Here is a 21,191-nt window from a genome sequence, read left to right as displayed (position 1 = left end):
ATATAGATGTGCTCCCCAACTTGGAACTCTTTGTGTACACTACGCTAATATGCATAGCTTTTGTGCCTATCCCGTGCCACCTTCAAATTATGTTTTATGATCTAAACTTGCTGCTCCATATCCTTGAGAATATTAGATCTTGGATGGACCTTGTTAACTAGATCACTCTAGCTAATAGCAGTGTTTCAACTCCTTCCATACAACACCTCAAACGGGATCATCTTAAGGGCTTCGTGGTATCCATTTTTTGTGAAAATTCCACAACTGGAAGGTATTCTTCCCACTTCTTGAGTTGATGCATCACATAAAACCTTAAAAAGTATTCAAGGATTCCGTTAATCCTCTTTGTTTTCCCATCTATTTGTGGATGCTATGCTATATTAAATGTCAATTTTGTTCCCAATCCTGCAAACCATTCCTTCGAAAACCTAGAAGTGAACCTAGCATCTATGTCTAACACAATCTTCTTGGGGATGTCATGTATTCTCGCAATATTCTTTATGATGATTTACGCTATGTTAGTAGTGGAGTTAGTGGACTTGACTACTACAAAATGAGCTACCTTTCTCAACTTATCCACCACCACCATGATTGCATCATGTTGCTTGGTGGTTCTGGGTAATCTAGTAATAAAATCCATAGAAATTACCTCCCACTTCCATTCTAGAATGGGGATAGGTTGCAACAATCTTGTTAGATGCTTGCACTCAACCTTTACTTGTTAGAATTCTATACATTTTTCCACAAAATTAGCCACTTCCTTCTTCAAATTCGGCCAATAGTAGTACTTTTTAATCGTTGTAAGGGTCTTTTGATAACCTAGGTGGCCTGAATAAGGTTTTACATGGAACTCTTTCATTAGTAGTATTTTTACCTCATCACTATTTGGCACATAAATTCTATTTTTAAACCTGATTAAGTCATCTTCAGTGAGGTGATATTCTTCACCCTTTCCACTTTGCAACAATTTTTCTTTCACTTGTCGATATTTTTCATCTTGATACCCAATATTCGTGACTCTTTCTATCAGGTATGTTGTATAATAACTCACAACTTCCAAGTGATTCACTTGAATTCTTTTGATCAAAGCATTAGAAACCTTGTTTTTTTTACCTTTTATGTACTTTATTTCAAAGTCAAATTCATTGAGAGTGGCCAACCTTCTTTCTTTCCTAACATTCAACTTGGGTTTTCCAAATAAATACTTGATCCCATTATGGTGTGTCATGAGTGTAAATTTCTTGCCAAGGAGGTAATGTATACACATTTTTAAGGCATAAATGATCGTAGTCAATTTTAAATCATGGGTTACATAATTCACCTCATGCTTGTTTAACTTTCTAGACTCATAGCATACTACTTTCCCTTCCTGCGTTAAGACTCCATTGAATCCCTCTTTGCAGGCATCTATACACACCACAAAATCCTTGTCATGATTTGCAATTCTAAGCACTGGTGCAGTAGTGAGAAACTACTTTAAAAACTCAAATATTTTTGTCCATTGTGCATTCCACTCAAATATTTTTCCTTTTCTCTGCAAGGTTGTAATGGGATGGCCTATCTTGGAGAAATTATAGATAAATCTACTATAATATCCTTCCAATCCCATGAATGATCTAACCCCATCCACATTATTTGGAGTTGGCCACTCCATTATGGCTTTGATCTTTTTAGGGTCAACTGTGATTCCTTCCTTGGACACGATATGACCTAAGTAATTTATTTGCAACTTGAAGAAGTCACACTTGCTAAGATTTGCATAGAGCTTGTGCTCCCTCAATAATTGTAACACTGCAGCCTGGTTATTTTCATGCTCTTCTTCTGTCTTGAATACACTAATATGTCATCAAAAAACATGATGATGAACTTGTTCAAATAAGGATGTAGAAAAATGTTCATCAAGAACATGAACATGGTAGGGGAATTGGTAAGTCCAAAAGGTCACTACGAACTCATAATGCCCATATCTTATCTTGAAAGTAGTTTTATGAATGTCTTCCTCCTTGATTCTTACTTAATGGTAGTCTAACCTTAAGTCAATTTTGGAGAAAACAACTACTCCCATCAACTGATCAAATAAATTATCAATCCTTGGTAATGAGTACCTAGTCTTTATGGTCACCTTATTTCGCTACATGTAATCAATCTACAGTCTATGAGTTCCATATCTCTTCTTTACAAACAATATCATTGCTCCCCATGGGTACACACTTGGCCTTATGTATCCCTTGCCAAGCATTTCCTTTAGCTACAATTTAAACTCAACCAACTCTAGGGTGCTCATCCTATATGGCACCTTGGATGTTGGTGCTGCTCCAGATACCAGCTCAATAGATAAATCTATCTCTATGTGAGGAGGAAATCTATGAGCCTCCACTGGAAATACGTCTACATATAGCTACAAAATAGGGTACCTCTTTCGCAATTCAGCTTCCTCATCTTCTATTTCTCTGTCATCTTTCTCATCTTGAGAATCATGCACTGCAAATAGCATGCACCCCTTTCTGTTGCTGCGTTTGGATTGCATAATAGTGATCAACCTTACTGAAATGGGATTTTTCCTACCTTGCAACACTCTTTTCACTCCTTGCTCATCCAAGCATTCAATTTATTTTTCAAATCAATCCAACTTGGTCCTATGTAAATACTACCATCCCATGCCCAAAAATATGCCCTACACACCCAATGGTAATACATTCAGATGAGATATTATGGGCATGTCACTAAGCTCGAATACATATGACCTCACCCAATGGTTGATCCCTCTCTTTTTCCCAGTTTCTAACCAAACCAACCAAGGTTCTTCGTGAAACTCCTTTCTCAAACCACATTTCTCAACAAGCTCTGGGATGACATAGCTATAGTTAGAACCAGGATCAATTAAAATAGAAATAGTTTGATCTTACATCTTACCTTCCATCTCAATGATGGATGCCTGGTGATTTGCTTGGTGGTTGTGCACTGCAACATAAATTCTTGGAATACTTTGAACTACCTTTCCCACCATGCAAGCCTCCTCGACACTATATATCTTTGGTCCAACATTCTACTGGTGTGGATAGTATCCTCTTCTATGGTTCTCACCACAAGTCCATCATTTGAGCAGCTCTTGGCCTTCAAACTTGGGTTGTGCTGATGCCAGTTTTTGCACATTTTTCTTAATAGAAACATTTAATTTATGTGAGATTGTCTTGCATGAGATGGGTACTTACCTTCTTTTCCTTTTGAGCCTTGCTTGGGATAATTCTCCTTATGTCCAACATTTATTTTGGTCTTCCAATTACTTTTGATATCAAGTCTACATTTTTCCTATTGATAGTAGTGCTTTAGATTCTTAATAGGATATTTCAAGGTTTTGGGTTCTAGTAACTCACTTTTTTTCTTTGAATGCCATAGGAAACCCACCGATGAATATCATAATTTTTTCTTTTTCATCTTTGATATATGGTGTGTACCTCAATAGTTATAAAAACTTGGTGGCATACTCATCACTGGTTAACTGACCCATTCTTAGTTCATAGAACTCTTTTTCCTTACTATTATAATAACATTTAGAAAAGTATTGTTCTCTCGAGATATTTTCAAACTCATCCCAGGTCAATTCCTTCTCCATAATGGCTCTAATGTTCTTCAAGTACTCCCACCATGTGTCGGATTTTCCTTTTAAGCTATAAGTGGTGACTTTAGTTTTCATATTCTCAGAATAGTCATGTATTCTGAAAAAATTCTTCATTCCCAACAACCAAGCTTTCACATCCTCTGCTTTCTTCATGTCGCCATAAAATGTGGACAACTTGGCTTTCTTAAACTCCTTATGCATGTAATCCTTTCCTATGCTTCCTCAATCATGATGATGGTAATGATGAGGGTGGTGGTGCCTCTGGGCAGCAGAACCAAATAACTTGTTAGAGTAATGCACCTACATGTTAGTTCCTCCCCTTCAAGTGCTCAAAGGTACATCTCTTGGCACAATATCCTCACTTCCTCACCTGTGACTTTTCCTGGACCTACCATCATTTCCTCCATTGGTGTTTTCCTCTAACTCATGAAGAATTTCCCTGTCTCTATGACTATCCCTCACTCATATTTCCTTTTCCTTTGACAATCCAAGATACTTTGCAGGATGGCTGTTTTGATGTTTGGTTTCCTTTCTTGGGCTCTTACTAGCTTCTCATTATCATCCTTAAAGCTTCTCACCTCAACCCTTTGGATTCTCAAGGTGTCCATCCATTCTAAGTTGTGATTCCCCCACCCCGGTCAACTGATATCTCTCCTTCATTAGCTCTGACCCAGTCACTTCCATGTTGTGATTGATCATAAATGTATTCAACCATTCCGGTCCTCATTGTTGTATTTCCTCTATTTTATGATGCTTGTGATGTGCTTTCAACCACACACATTGTTAGACATTTCATGATAAATAAATAAACACATATTCACAACCATGAACCTTACATTCATGGGTCTACCATGGAGATTTCTACTATGGAAAAGAAACCATCTTAGAGTGCCAACATATTCACCAATCATATGCATCAATCATTCAATCCTACAATCCTATCTTTCTAATTAATAATAAACAAAATATTAATTTTCTTTTGGCCATGATCCTTCTCTCATTAAGCTGTTGTCTGTCTACAACCAAACAACTCACATTAGCACATGGTCATTATCAAAACAATACTCACTATATCAATTAGACATGGGGTTAATAGTTTAGACCATATTTTAACACCGAAGTAGTTACTTAGCAATTTTTCATAAATCATCCCTCACTTGTGATGAAGCCCATCTAGTCCAAGAGTTGAACCTGGATGCTCTGATATCACTCTGTAATGTACCCAGCACCTCAAGTCCTATTACAAGAATGGGGTAAACATTTTATTTTTTGTTAGGTAGCCTAGACTTTGCTTTGGCTTCCCGACTCATAATAAGAGCCTCACAACTTAGGCTTGTAATATGTGTTCTTGTGTGTGTGTAATTAAATTTTTATTTATTAGCCCTGTCGAATGCAATAACCTCCGCTCTTTGTTGCAGCCAAATGCCTCGAAACAAAACACATTTATGCATTTTGAGTGGGTCCCACTGGACACTCCACCCCACTTACCTTCTCCCGATGATTTCCCCAAGCACACACTTTAGCTACCATCTAGGAATTTGTTTTAGGCTAGCGAGGATGGTGGGGTCATGCCTCTACCTCCTCATTGGTCTATCCTTCCACTCTAACCTACCACCGTGACCTACCCCATGTCATCCTGTTACCTTCATACCATATCCTCCTCTTGTTGCACTCCTCTATCCTTCCAGGGTTACAACGTTGGGCTAACCTAGCTAGCATGACCCTTCTCCACTATGCACATATGCACTCTGCTAACGTGGTATGACTTACTATTTCCCACTACTCTCCTCCTGACACTTAACTATGGATTCCTTGCTTTATTATTCTAGAGTGAACTCGTCGAGATGACTCAGAATGTGGGCCAAATCACAACTAATAACACCACAACAATGGTGTTGGAATTTCCATGCACCCACCTTACATTATCCTACAAGAAGTTGGTTAGCTCCCTCGATTATTATGCTCCAACGTTCCACTGGCCTATGACTTCTAGGCCACTTGGCCAATGGGCCACCCCTCTAGCCAAGGGATTTTTTATTGGGTGCACATTAGCTTGCCCAAGTCATTATGATGCATTAAGCCAAACTTCTCTCCCACTTGTTCCTTAGCAAATATTATAGAGTGAACCTGAATGGGCTGGCTTGTCATGAGGGTCCACCTCTGACCAATCACAGAACTTCTGAGTTGGCGTGTTCACCAGCTCATCTCAGATGGCTTCATTTCAGTTGGTCCCCATTATTTCCCATAACAATATCCCTAGGTAACCTATACGGGTTCAACCTCCGAGTCACGTCAATACTCTCACAACCAATCACGTTAAGGGAAATATGACCATGCCAATGTGGGGCCTCCATGTCTAGGGTTACCTTCCAAAGGTAGGATGTGGTTTATCTAGAGTGCACTTTAATTTTATGGCATTCGTCTCTGCACCGCATTGAACTAATAATCAATCTTAGCCATGGCTTAATGAAGGGATTTCACCCTGCCTTATGCAATACATTGGACGACAATATTTACCATTGTTTTAAGAGCAAGTCTCAACCTTGCCATGGATTTCCTAAGCTTTGCATTTCGAACATGGCTCTGTCTTAGAGATATTGTAGGCCTTGGGTCAATGTCAGTACTCAATGCCAATGTCAATACTTTATTAAGATGCCACGCAGTGCTACCCATCCTGATCTTGAGCGAATCCAACTCCAAGGGGTTCCTAGCCCATCTACACCCTTATTCTTAGACAGGGAATTCCAGGCATGATGGAGTAGGCACTCCAGTGGCCCATACCTACCATGGGCATAGTTTCAGTTCCGGAAAGGTCTCCACCTTGCCTACCACATGCCGGTAGTACTAGAATACATGTCAAGCTTGTTAGAAGCTCCATGGTGCTATGCAAAACCTTCCAAGACTGAACTAACTACACCCTAGTGCTAGCCGAAGACACCCAAGATGCTAATAATGCATGGCTAATGGGCCATTTAGGTAAAGCGTATGGGGCTCGACCTTCCCCCAAGGGAAAAAAATCTCCTCAGTGTTTATACAACGCTTATGAATTAGGAAATAAGTTAATGTAGGCAATTGCAGACCCTATTAGGCAGTTGACCTTCTATGTAATTTGGTCCATATAAATAAAAAGGGTCTTTGCACTGAATGTTCCAAGTTTTTAGTCCAATTCTTATGGCTTCTAATACATCTTGTAGCATGGCATGATGTTTATGTGTTGTTTATTTAAATGCTACTCTCATGAATCACAATAACGAATTCGTTTAACACAACACCCCATTCTAAAGTAAATGAGAATATACATTTGTGCATTCTGATTAGCAACATTTCTCATTTCAATGATGCCATATGTACACAAGTTCATGCGTAATTTCCATAACTATGAGTGCCATCTCTGCACAGAGGTACATCCACATTTTCATCATATTAATAGCATAAATACAAACCCAAGAGAGTCCAAACCATTTCAATCATAAATGCATCATATAATCATCAACATGTAAGCAAGCATAGAAGCTCACTTATCTCTTAAACTTGTAGGGAAACAGAGTATGGGACAAGGACTCTCCACCTAACCATAGATAACTGCAACCACACTTACTTGCAGCTGCCACCCTCGAGCCAGATTCCAGAGTTTGAGGGGGGTGCTTGCTTAAGGGAATCAATCACCAGATTCCAACTGAAATAGGGAATTCCAGAGGACCTGTTGGTCAATCCCACTAGTTGAATGATACCATATTCTTCAGCACAAGGAGTCAAGAGGTTCTCTACCTCATCCCAAGTGTGCACATAATGATTCACTCCCTTTAAGGAAGTCCAAAATTAATTGTAACAAAAATGCAATAGCCATAGGTCTTCAATCAAGTCTTCCTTTAATGTTGCTTCGGGATTAGCCTATTTTCAATTTTTTTGGGGCTTCAAAGATTACTATCTCAACCCATAACCTCTAGGGCACCCAAGCTATTACAAAGCTCTAGAGATTAGATCCCAACCCATAGCCTCCAAAGACATAAGTTGTTACAGGGCTCCAAAGACCTTGTCTCAACTCACACTCTCTAGGGACCCAAGATGTTGCAGGGCTGGAGGCATCCTATCTCAACCCACAACTTCTAGGGAACCCAAGCTATTATATGGCTCTAGAGACTAATATCTCAACCCACAACCTCTAGGGAACCTGAGAGAAAATCCCCTTCTCTTCACTTCTCTTATGCTCTGTGTTTCCTGCCAGAGTTCTCTCTTTATCCCCAACATGATCTTGAACTCCCCTTTGTGTCTTTATTCTTCCTTCATCATGTGCTTGAATGATCTTACTACTCCACTTTTCCGTGTTTTTGTAGTGATTCTTCGTCATCCTCTCTACCTTTCCTGGTGTTGCCCTCATTAATTTCATGTCCTCTTTTCCTTGTTTTCGTTTTCAAGAAACATGGGCTTTGTACCTTCTCTTGCATCCCATTTAAATTAGGAACCAATCCATTAATTCATGCACTAGCCAACTTTTAATTCATATCCAACAATTCATATCTTCTGTACAAGAAAACCTCTACATACCTAGGAAGCAATCCTCCTCCCCAAATCTGGAATTTGCATCCCTTTGACTCAACCCCTCTTTTTTTTTTTTAAATTTCATATATTTGTAAAAATATTTTACAATGTATTTTATGAGAGAACCATGGGCATGGATGTCACAATCAACCTGAAAATTAGATAATGAATTTCATTCCCAATGATTCCTCTTGCATTCAAGACTAGTTATTAATGTTCAAAACACTTCGACATCTGCATAAATACTGTCAAGTTGATCTAGAGGATGAACGTAACATATATATTATTTTTTCAAAGATTAGTTCTACATATTATATTTATGTATCTACATTTTATGCCACTAGAGAAGCTTTGGGGACTTCCTATAAAAAACATTCTCTTAATATTTTTTTGACTTTGATTAGAGAGAAAAACAAGCTCTTGCATATTGAAGTAATCAAAATTACATGTGCATCTAATAAGGTCTTAGAGGCCCAACAAAAATATTAAACAAAGCATCAAAAGAAATAACATACTTGCAACAACAAGAAGAATAAGGACCATAAACCATCTTAGCTAGTCTCTACTCCCCAATGACAAAGGGCATAAAATTAAAGAGTAAGAAGATTGATTGACATTGCAACTATTGTGGGAGAGAAAATCATCTAGAGTCTAAATGTTTCAAAAAGATGGAAGCCTTAGAAACAACGATGAAGAAGCACAACGTCAATGTTGATTCTTCTTCTAATACTTCTCATGGGCATGCACTTTTTGCTTCTAGTTTGTCCTTCAATGAAACCTCTATTTCTTCTTTTGATGAGTGGCTTATTGATTTTAGAGCATCTTACCATATTGTTAAGGATAAAGCCATTTTTTTGCTCTTAATGATGTAATACCAAACAAATATTTTTTCGTGATGATATATATCTTAGTGTTGTAGGATATAGAACAATTCAAGTAGATAATTTCCATTTCAATGTTGTATTATGTGTTCAGATTATTTCTTGCAACCTTCTATTAGTATATCAGATCACTCATTCAAGTGAAGGTAAAACAATAGAGTTTTCACCTATAATGTCCCTAGCCCATTGACATATCTACCTGTAACATTACCAACTCACTGTTGGGTCATTTTAGCCATATTCTAGGTATATCCATGCCTAGTAACCCTATGTAAACTGAAGTAACATGGTTTTTCCATTTATTTAGTAACTCTAGTGATGGATCTAGCCACTAGCTAAGGAATAATTTTATGCATATTATTATTGTGCTCTATCACTTGGGTATTTTCCCTTTTTATTTTGTTTCTAACATGGTGATATGCATATCGAAATGCACTCTAATTCAAATTCTTAGCTGTTTAATTTTTACAAACAACAAATTATAATTCATGTGTAACAATTAAAATTGATACATAGCACATAAATATTACATAAGTAACTGTAGCATAAATTAAGTAAATGTTACAAAAACAATTATCTAATAAATGTCTAACGTGCTACAGACCTTCAACATTCTTCCTAGCCATAGACCACACTATTCATTTTCTGTCAATAGTAGGTCACACCTAAGTTGAGGCTTTGATTCCATGGGAAACAACTCACCCAAATCTAGGTACATGTGTAGTACCAACAACTAACCAAGGTACCAAACTCCAACAACCTCCAACCTATAGGGTCATTCCTCCATTAGCTTGCACCCAAAAAATTCACATCCTTCTCTCCACTTGTATTCCTTCAGCTGTGTCACCACCTCGAAGGCATCTTACTTAGCCAAATAGGGATGTTCTTAGAGTCCTATGGCTCTAGGAGTTATTATTGCCCTTAAGGGTCTCCATGTACCCTCTAGGCCATCATGTCAAACTCGAACAACCTCCAACCTCTAGGCTCACAACCCTCTTCAATCTACACCTAAGAATTGCACACCCTTCTCTACACCTACAATCCCTCACACTATGCCACCACCTCTAGGGCACCCAACTCAGATGGAAAGGGATGTTCTCATCACTAGTGCTCCATGAGTACCTATTGTCATCTTGGGTATCCAATATTACACTTAGCACTCCATAAGGTCACTTAATGGAATTTATTTATATGCATGTTCTCTTTTTATTGATTAATATAGCATATCATCCCACTTGTTATATTCCCATGGAGTATTGGGCCCCCATACTCTTTTTTCTGATGTAGAAAAGTATCCATTATATGTATATTAACATGCACAAGTTAAACATATTTACAATATCGGGTTTTATCGACTCATAGAATATAAAAACATATACCCAGAGGAACACTAGCCCCGAAACATATACACATACACATACACACAGGTGCACCACCCCAAAAAATAATTCTTGGCTCAGTAGCCTAATTAATATGTTTAGGTTCACCAGCCTCAGTTTCACATGTGCATGGTATTTATAATACAAGGTCAAGTAGGGGTGTCACATTCGCCTCTCTCTTATTTATGCATTATCCTCAATGCATCATATATATACACATATATTCAATTATACTATTAAAAAATATGAGGTTAATCTTCCCTTATTACATCTTCATGCTCCAATGTAGTTGTTAGGTCCTTATAATACTAGTGTATTCCCCCATTATTATTGTCTTGTAGCCCTTATTTTTATTGTTGAGCCCATATTGTCCCTATATTTTTATTGTTGTGCCCCATAGAAGCCCACTATTGTTATTATTGTGCCCTTACATTATTATTGTTATGTCGGCTTTGATTATATTGTGACCCCTTAGACTCTTATATATAGAAAGGAGGTTTTTTCATTTGAATCATCTAAGTATTTTTCATTTGTGTAATGTAAAGGAGGTTTCCCCCTCGAAGAGACTGATTTTGAAGTCGTTGATGTATCTTTTCTATCTTTTTGTGAGTTGGTTACATAACATTTGGTATAAGAGCTTTGGACTCTAAGGTTTTGCTGCTTCAAACAGGTCCTCATGGAATTTTTCTATAACATTTTTTTTATGAATCTTCAAAAGCTGAAATAAAAACCCATTTGAGAAGAAATCTTGATGAACATCGTGTCCAAATTTTCGATTTTTTCTTGCTATACTGTCGGCGATATGATCCACGGATGTTACGGTTTTTACAAGCTCTCAAATTCCATCTCAAATAGATGACCTTAGGAAAGTCATCATAACTTTCTCTTTGAGCATCAGATTCAAATTTCATAAAATGTGACAGAAATCAGACAGATTTTAGTTTGTTGGGTATTGATTTTAGGTCCGAAGGTTGAAACAGTAATACGTGGAACTTCGTACAAGTTCGCTCTAGTGAACCAATCTATAACCAGGTCATTGTGAGAGATTGGGCATAATGATTTCTTGGAAAATCAAATATCGATCAGACTTATGGGGTTGGAAAGTGGAATTATAGGGCTACCATAAGATGGAATTTCAGATCTTGGATATCCGCCATTATAGAGATACAATAGATTCAATATCGAGCACCTACAAAGAAAAGCACTATGTGTGTTTTTTTAAAATTTGCATAGGTTGTGTTTGAAAGAAGTAATTTGAAGTGATTCAAAGGGAATAGTGAAGCATAATACTCGTTAATTGATGCCCCAAAGAAAGAAAATGGAAACACCTAGTAAGAAACCCAAAATTTCTACTATGACACATGAAGAAGAAGAAGAAGAAGAAGAAGAAGAAGAAGAAGAAGAAGAAATGCAACATGATATATCAAAATTACGAGACCAAGTGCAATAATTTTCACTCTCACAAAGAGTAACAAAAAATGAAATGGAAACTAAGATGGATGGTTTGAAGAATATCTTAAAATCATACATGGAAGGATTGAAGAATGGAATGAAAGATAATATGGATGACATGAAAGCTAATATGGTTGACATTAAATATAATATGGAAGATTTTAAGAATGGATTAAAAGTAGACATGGAAGGTTTCAAGGAAGGTTTGACAAGGCTGCTATAAGAAATGCTTCCTAATGGTGAAAAGGTATTAGATGAAACTCATGATGAGAACAAAAGAAATGTTAATCATGATTTCATAGACTCCAACATTGGATCAAAGACCCACCATGTTCCAAAATCTCTATGAGGAAGTTTGATGGAAAGGATCCTGTAACATGGATACTACATATGGATAAATATTTCGATCTCTATAATGTGGAAAACACACAAAAGGTACGCATTGCAAATTTATATGTGGAACCCAATTAGTTTGTATGGTATCGATGGCTTTGCTCTCATAAAAATATTGTCACTTGGTCAATATTTACGGAGGAAATGATGGCACATTATGAAGATAGAAAGAGCAATGCCTTCTTTAGTCAATTGATAAATCTCAAACAAAATGGTTCAATGGTGGAGCACATTGAGGACATCCAAAAATTGAATATAAGGGTAAATTATATTCCAGAGGAGCATAGGATTGATGTGTTCATAGATACCTTAAAGGATAACATCCAACATGAGGTTTTCCTTTTGGAACCTCATTCATTGGAAAAGGCATTCAAGTTGGCAAGAAAAATTGAAAGAAAAATTATGGCAGCAAGGAAGCTTACCACGCACAACTATAACGATGGAAGTGTTGTTGCCCCTAGATTTCCACAACCTATAAGGTTGACACCACAACAATTGGAAGAAAAATGAGAAAAAGGGATTTGTTATAGTTGTGATAGAAAATACACTAAAGGTCATAAGTGTGCTAAGAAGAAATTATTTTACATAGATTATGAAGAGGAGGAAGAAAAGGAACAAGAAATTTCAAAAGAAGAGGATATCAACCAGGAACCACCCCTAGAGAAAGAAGAAATCCAACCATATCTTGTAATGCATTGGAAGGTGTTAGGGTCCTATAATAATAGGATTTAGAATTTTGAATTGACTATGATTATTCCTGTAATATTGTGCATACATTTGCTTTCTACAAAATGTTTTCCCATATTAAAAATAAAAAATGTAAAGAGGGTCAAGTCCTAAAAGGAAAATCAAAGGATGAACATTCAAATGCCACTACCTTTTACTTTGCTTTGCAAAATAAGATTGTGTGCATCTTGTAAAAAATGCCACAATCCGTGATGGTCAAATAGTTTAATCTTGATTCATTCATGCCTTAAATTTCATGCTGATAGATAGAGAATAAAGATCTAGAAAAAATGTTTAATCTTGGCAAATCAGTAGCTAGGTAGAGAATAATAATGAGCTCAACAGTTAAATCTCAGTCATTGGAAAGTCATAAGGCTAGAATTACATAGTTTGCTCACAAAAGAAAAAGAAATAAAGGGTCAACAAGCTCAAATGCACCCAATAAATGAAGAAAACATGTTAGGGTAAACAATGGGTAGGCAAAAGCAATTTTCACAAGGCATGGAGAGCATCAATTGGCTCATTTTATATTACTAACTTCCTTCCAAACTCATTTTCCCTTGTAATATTACCCATTCCCTATTCATTTTCCCTTTTTCTAACACATTCCCCTTCCTAATTTTCCCCTTATTCTAGACCTTTCCCTTTCCTAAAACTCTTTCCCTAGCTTAAAAACCCTTTCCCTAGCTTAAAAACCCATTCCCATCATTAAAACCCTTCCCTTAAGGTAATCGGGCCCCATGCAAAAGTCCCCCCTAATATTATTTAGCTCATCCTTAATATGTTTCTATCACTTGCTCTCATATTTCCCCAAGACCCCTTTATATTATTTTAACCTATAGTTTTTATATATTTATTCCTCGCCATATAATCCTAACCCCCACTATATTAAACCTTCGCAATATGTATTATACCCCTCCACATACAATATCCCTGGGTCCCACTTCATTTAAACTCATGCTATCATTTAGACCTCCTACTATCTATATCCTGACCCCACACCCTGACTCATCCCTCGCAACTCCGACATGTGATAACCCTCCGATCACTAACCTCCAGATTCAATGGCTCGCATCCCATATCACGTGCTCCAACATCCAATCTTTAACATCCAAAAAGCACACGAGATTAGTGGTTTTTCCCACTCACCTATTTGATATGTGGCTGGCCCACATTATATCGCGTCCTCCAAAATAATACCACCCTACCACTCAAAAGCGGTGCAATAAACCACATTACCGCCTCCTTGCATTATATGAAACCACCCTGCTATTTAAGTTTAACCCTGCACCCAAAGTTTAACCACTATTGGTTAGAAACAAAAAAGTTTCCCTTTCTAATCTTTTCACTATTATTCTGTTAACGGTTGTAGAAAGAACCTCTCCCAACCAATTCTAAAGCCCAGAAAATTTGTTGAACTATTTTAAGTCGTTTACGAGTAGAAGACACTGTAAACTCCGATTTGAAGTAGCATAAAGACCATTGAAGCCTCAGAAAGCCTCCACTGCCCCCAGAGAACCCTTCTGCATATCAAAGCTTCATTTTCCAGGTATTCTTGAAGTGTCAAAGGCCTGTACTTAAACTTCGTACATCATTTCTAATAAGTTAATCAATTGAACCAATTTAAAATCCTTGTCGACCTAAAGAAAACCATTGTTGCATCCAAAACCCTTTTTGCAGACTGTATTCACCTTTTCACACTATCCCAGAGGTCCTAAGCATACTTCTTAAGCTAGATAGTAATTAATTGAATAAAATAAACAAATCTATGGCTTCCCAAACCATTTTGGATGCAAAATCCCTACAAACTCCTCACCTTGATGTTGACCACCTCCCATTGGCTGATAGAGATTTCCAAATTCAAGATACAACCTCCCCTAGCAATCTGTCAAAACTCCACTGCTAGAGCAAAGATAAATTCCTCAACCAGAATGATGATATTCAGGTATGGGAGTCAAATTTACCCAAATACTTGTTCCCATAGGTATACCAGTTCATTGAAATCATCCACCTATGCCAACTCTGCTATATCCCAAGTCAAAGAGCCATAGTCTCTCCTAACTAACAAATTTTGTTCTCGATCACTACAGGGTCAATAAATGAAATGTTGCAAATCCAGCCAAAGCCTAATGAAGCCCCATTTTCTATCGAAAAAATAATTGATCTGTACTTAAAGCTAGACCTTCCCAAGAGATCCCAAATTTTTCAGACTTTCTTCCTAGAAAGGGTCCAAGTTCCTACAGACAACCCTTCATATTCTTCCACCATTTTCTTTGAGAAAGCCAGACAGATTGTAACCATGTTGTCCTATATTCTAGGATATACCACTAATGAACATGTAGATGAGCCTATACTTGGTTTCCTTTCTATATTTTTCCCAGGCAAGCCTCCAGCTACAGTTTTCAATTTTGCCCAATTCTTAGCAGACATAATCCATGATCAATTGATAAGATTTCCAAATGAAAGAGTATTCAAATACTCTTTAGTATTGTTCCATATGTTTCTATACTTCCAGTCAGAAAGGTTTATAGTTAACATCCAAAAACTGGACACTAAGGGAAATCCTAGATCTGTTATCTTTTGGACACCCTTAATCCAAAAATATTCCATTGTTTTTAGCTACAAGGATTTCATTGATTCATTTGTTCACCCAGTGGTTAACATGCTAAGTAGTGGAAATCAACCCAGGTTTAGTGATGAAATAAAGAAATTTTTACAGTTGTCCAAACACGATAGGACAGGAGGCTGGTATTTATAATAGAACCACACTGAATTTAGGGTGTATGGATGTCAACTCACTCCATATAAGCTGCCCAAATATCTCGCCATGAGGATATTTTCATTAGAATATATCAGGAATATCATAAATTCATGTGATGTGAATTTTCTATCAGCCAGGAAGAAAACACAGTTTCAAATCAAAAACCATCTTGGTCCTTTTATCTGCAATAATAGGGAGGCTGGAGAGGAAGTAGAAAGATGTTTACAAGAAATGAAATTCAGTGATAGTTTCAAATGATAGTATGATCCTTTGGGTGTCATAAACAAACTGAGACTCAAGTTTAAATTGAGCCCTTTTATGCATGAGTCCAGGGGAGAGATTGAAAATATGCTAATCAGTCTAAGTGGTTGGAAAACACCTTACTGGATATGGAGGAGTAGATAGATACTAGTTCCATTCTACATACTGCAGCCCTACAGGACAGAAATGTAAAAAGGACTAGAGAAGAAGGTTCTTGCTCAAACAAAGAGACAACAGATAGCAAATTTGAAATTATGTATAGAAAAATAACAAAGTTGAATCCAGTAGATGAGCAAGAAGAAATTGATAAAATTGAGATCATTAATACAGGCACTATGATTAGCGAAAATGCACCCACATCGGTTTCAAAGGAAAGTCATCAGCCTTCAACTTCTAGTACTTAGATCATCAAGAAGCAACATAGTGTTGAAATCCCTTCTTCAAGTGAACCAATGGACAAGGAAATGGACATCAAAGGGAGATACAAGGATACTAAGGCCAAAAATGAAGCAATAAAAGCTGAAATATATTCAAAGTACTTGAAGCAGACTCTTGGCAGCCACAACATATTACTTTCTACATTTGATTACAAGACAGGAAAAATGCAGATGACCTTTTTGTAGCCCACAATACAGAATCCTAAGTCATCAGCAGATTACAAAAAGACAGATTATGAGATTTCTGGCAAATATTTTCGTCCTATAGACCAAATAGAATTCCATAAACAAGCAGGAGAAATATTATACTCAACTATGACCGACAAAGGTATGAGTGCCCAAACGCTTCACAATTCTTTGGAAAATGTAAAAGTACATTTGAAACTAGAAAATGCATCCTCACAGGCTAAAGATAACATAATTAAATCCCTTGAAGATTTGGTTATTGAAATTGGATATGATCCAAAGAATGTCAAAGGTGAAAAGGAACTCATTAAGAAAAAGAACGCAGACATTGTTGCATTGAAGAAACAACTTAAATTACCTCCTACTGAACATCCATAGACCAAGGAAGTTCTAGAGAATCAAAAGAAAAAAGATGAGATGATGAAACTCATTCTTCAGTTAACTGCTCAATTAACAGAAATGGAAAATGAGATGGATAAGTTAGTACAGGAGAGAAAGGCTAGCATGGAAGCAGTGACTATCACTACTATTCCTAGAGTTACTACAATAGTTCCTTCTACTTTAGCAGCTTCAACGGACACAACAGTTCTAGTAGCTACAACACTTTCATATACATCAACCACTACATCAGCAACAAAATCATCTACAGCAACAACTCATCCTAGTGATGAAGCAGGAAAAGTAATCAAAGCTATGTAGGATATGTCCATCCAAACAAATGAAATAAATAGACTTAAAGATCAAATAAAAAGTCTAGAAGATGAAAAGAAGTTGGCACAAATCATGCATACAAATGAAGCATAGAAGTCAAACAGATTGACTAGGGGAATACAAAAGTTTGAGAGAGAATTGACATTGAATGCACCACTTTCCCAAGAAAAGCAGCAGCTGTGGGCCAATATCATTAACTCCGTTAATGATATTTGACCATCCATCCAAGTCATCTTTGAGCAGAAGGATTTAATCAAGGAAGAAATTGGTAACAAGCTAGAGGAGGCCAATGAAATCATTAAGTTTCTTAATTCCAAGAATAAAGAGGAATTGGAAGAGATTTGCATAAGTGACAAGACTGCAACAATTCTAGAGGTAAAGAAAGTAATCACCAAGAGGAACTTGATGGTGCAACTTGAAGACAAGTGTCAAAACATGGAACCTGCAATAACCATATTTATGGTCAAATTTGATGTTTTGAGGCAAAAAGGAATACCTAATCCATTGGTGATTAATGATAGGTTAATGAGGCATGAAGACTATGATAAGAAAATCATAGAAGTGGCAAAAGAACAAGCAAACAATTCAGCCATGAAAGGGATTCCAACAGGGAAAGTGTTATATCAGACTTTTGAGAATCTCTTTTACCTCCAGCATGAGGTAAAATATCTCTTTATCAACAAACCTACATTTTCCAAATACACAAAGGCTGATGAAATCTTCAGAAGAATGGTAAAGATCAAATTACCAGATGTAGAGACTTGGGAAAAATTGAATGACTTACTGTGAAAATGAAAGGTAAGACAATGAAAAAAGAGCAGTCAATGTTGAGGGACAAAGTCCCCTAGGGTTTTGGGTCAACACCCTAGCAGAGCAGGGGTTATCTATAGTAAAAGAAAAGCATTCCACATAGCCATGATACTTAAATAAGCAAACTATGCGAAGATAGGTGCACCTGGGGTCCTTCGTTTGGGTAGATCCAGCCAGGGTCCAAACCCTCTTGGAGTTCCTCTCGATCCTTGAACCTACAAAACAACCAATTCAAAGAAGCATAGTAGTATATGGACAAAGTATCATATGGAAATCAACTTCATAACTTATTAAAAAATGGTTAATTATACATTGAAACAATTATTCGTATGTAAACCATAACAATAACATCATATGCATGAAGAAGATTGATTTCAGGAACAAGACAAATGTTTCTTTATTGCAGATAACTAAACAAGGCAAGGAATGATATCACCTGAATCTTCCCCTTGCTAGCTCTAAGCGGAACTGTCCTCCCGGTCCGTCCAATCCCAAGTCTTCAACAGGCTCGTTCCATGACTCACGCAAGGATATATCAACTAGTGAAATGACATCATAACTCAAGGAAACAAGGGTTTCCTGTAGTGGGGGAAGTGTTGGAAGCACTTGGATCTTCAAAATTTATCAGGGATAATCTCCGCAGAGTAATTCTCTCTCTTCTCTCCTCTTTAAGGCCTTCCCATTGAAGCCTTTTTATACTTCTCCCAAAGTAGTTTTTTAGTTGGGAATTCATTGGGAACAACTGGGGCCACAGGCACTAATAGGTAATCAATAGGTAAAACCTGTGATCTCCACCCGAAATTAAGGAGATTTAATTTTTTTAAGTGTTTTAAGAAATATACGTGGGTTGGGTATACACAGACCAGCGTACACACGCGTTTAGCTCAGGGCAATGTCGCGTACAGGGAATAAAACACTGTTTTTTAAGTATTTGGACCATGTCTGGAAGAAAGGTTTGCCCTAGGCCATAAATGCAGCATCACAAATATCAAGAGTGAGATTTGGAGCTATAACAGTCAAGAGAAGTAAAGATCAAAATAACAGACAATAGATAACAGATAACAACCTCCAACTTCTAGTACTCATATCATCGAGAAGTAGCATAGTGTTGAAATCCCTTCTTCAAGTGAACGAATGGACAGGGAAATGGACATCAAAGGGAGATACAAGGATATTAAGGCCAAAAATGAAGAAATAAAAGCTGAAATATATTCAAAGTACTTGAATCAGACTCCTAGCAGCCACAACATATTACTTTCTGCATTTGATTACAAGACAGGAAAAATGCAGATGACCTTTTTGCAGCCCATAGTAAATCATCCAAGTCATCCGCATATTACAAAAAGACAGATTATGAGATTTCTGCCAAAGAAGTTCATCCTATAGAACAAATAGAATTCCATAAACAAGCAGGAGAAATTCTATACTCAACTATGGTTGACAAAGCTATGAGTGCCCAAAAGCTTCATAATTCTTTGGAAAATGTAAAAGTACATTTGAAACTAGAAAAAGAATCCTCACAAGCTAAAGATAACAGAATTAAATCCCTTGAATATTTGGTTATTGAAATGGGATATGATTCAAAGAATGTCAAAGGTGTAGAGGAACTCATTAAGAAAAAGAATGCAGACATTTCTGCATTGAAGAAACAGCTTAAATTGCCTCCTACTAAACATCCATAGACCAAGGAAGTTCTAGAGAATCAAAACCAAAAAGATGAGACGATGAACATCATTCTTCACTTAACTACTCAATTAACAGAAATGGAAAATAAGATGGATAAGTTAGTAGAGGAGAGAAAGGCCAGCATGGAAGCAGTGACTGTCACTACTATTCCTAGAGTTACTACAACAGTTCCTTCTACTTTAGCAGCTTTAGCAGCCACAACAGTTCTAGTAGCTACAACTCTTCCATATACATCAACCACTACATCAACAATAGAATCATCTACAGCAGAAGCTCATCCTAGCGATGAAGTAGGAAAATTAATCAAATCTATGCAGGATATGTCCATCCAAACAAATGAAATTAATAGACTTAAAGATCAAATAAAAAGTCTAGAAGATGAAAAGAAGTTGGCACAAATCATGCATAAAAATGAAGCACAAAAGTCAAACAAATTGATTGAGAGAATACAAAAGTTAGAGAAAGAATTGACATTGAATGAACCACTTTCCCAAGCAAAGCGGCAGCTGTGGGTCAATATCATTAACTCTGTTAATGATATTTGGCCATCCATCCAAGTCATCTTTGAGCAAAAGGATTTAATCAAGGAAGCAACTGAACCTATTCAAATATTAAGGAAGAACTTGGTAACAAGCTAGAGGAGGCTAATGAAATCATTAAGTTTCTTAATTGCAAGAAGAAACAAGAATTGGAAGAGATTGGCATAAGTGACAAGGCTGAAACAATTCTAGAGGTAAATAAAGTAATCACCAAGAGGAACTTGATGGTGCAACTTGAAGACAAGTGTCAAAACATGGAGCTTGCAATAACCAGATTTATGGTGAAATTTGATGTTTTGAGGCAGAAAGGTCTACCTAATCCATTGGTGATTAATGACAGGTTGATGAGGCATGAAGACTATGATAAGAAAATCAGAGAAGTGGCAAAGGAACAAGCAAACAGTTCAGCCATGAAAGGGATTCCAATAGGGAAAGTGCTATATCAGACTTTTGAGAATCTCTTTTACCTCCAGCATGAGGTAAAATATCTCTTTATCAACAAACCTACCTTTTCCAAATACACAGAGGCTGATGAAATCTTCAAAAGAATGGTAAAGATCAAATTACCAGATGCAGAGACTCGGGAAAAGTTGAATGACTTACTCTGAAAATGAAAGGTAAGACAATGAAAACAGAGTAGTCAAAAGCAGTAAAGATCAAAACAACAAACAGAAAAATCAGTAAAAGCAACAACAACTAGGCTTTGGTCTCCTAGGTGTCTCTATCTTCTTGCCTAAAGATATTTCTTTTTCCTTGAATAATTCCTAAATCAGTTTAGGATATTTTGTAATAGTTTTTGCACAAATAATTC

Source organism: Pinus tabuliformis, chromosome J, assembly GCF_031772625.1.
Source record: "Pinus tabuliformis cultivar Carrire ecotype Pingquan chromosome J, CPIR1, whole genome shotgun sequence".
NCBI lineage: Eukaryota > Viridiplantae > Streptophyta > Pinopsida > Pinales > Pinaceae > Pinus > Pinus tabuliformis.
The sequence above is the reverse complement of the archived record's forward strand: the minus strand, read 5'-3'. Positions refer to the sequence as shown.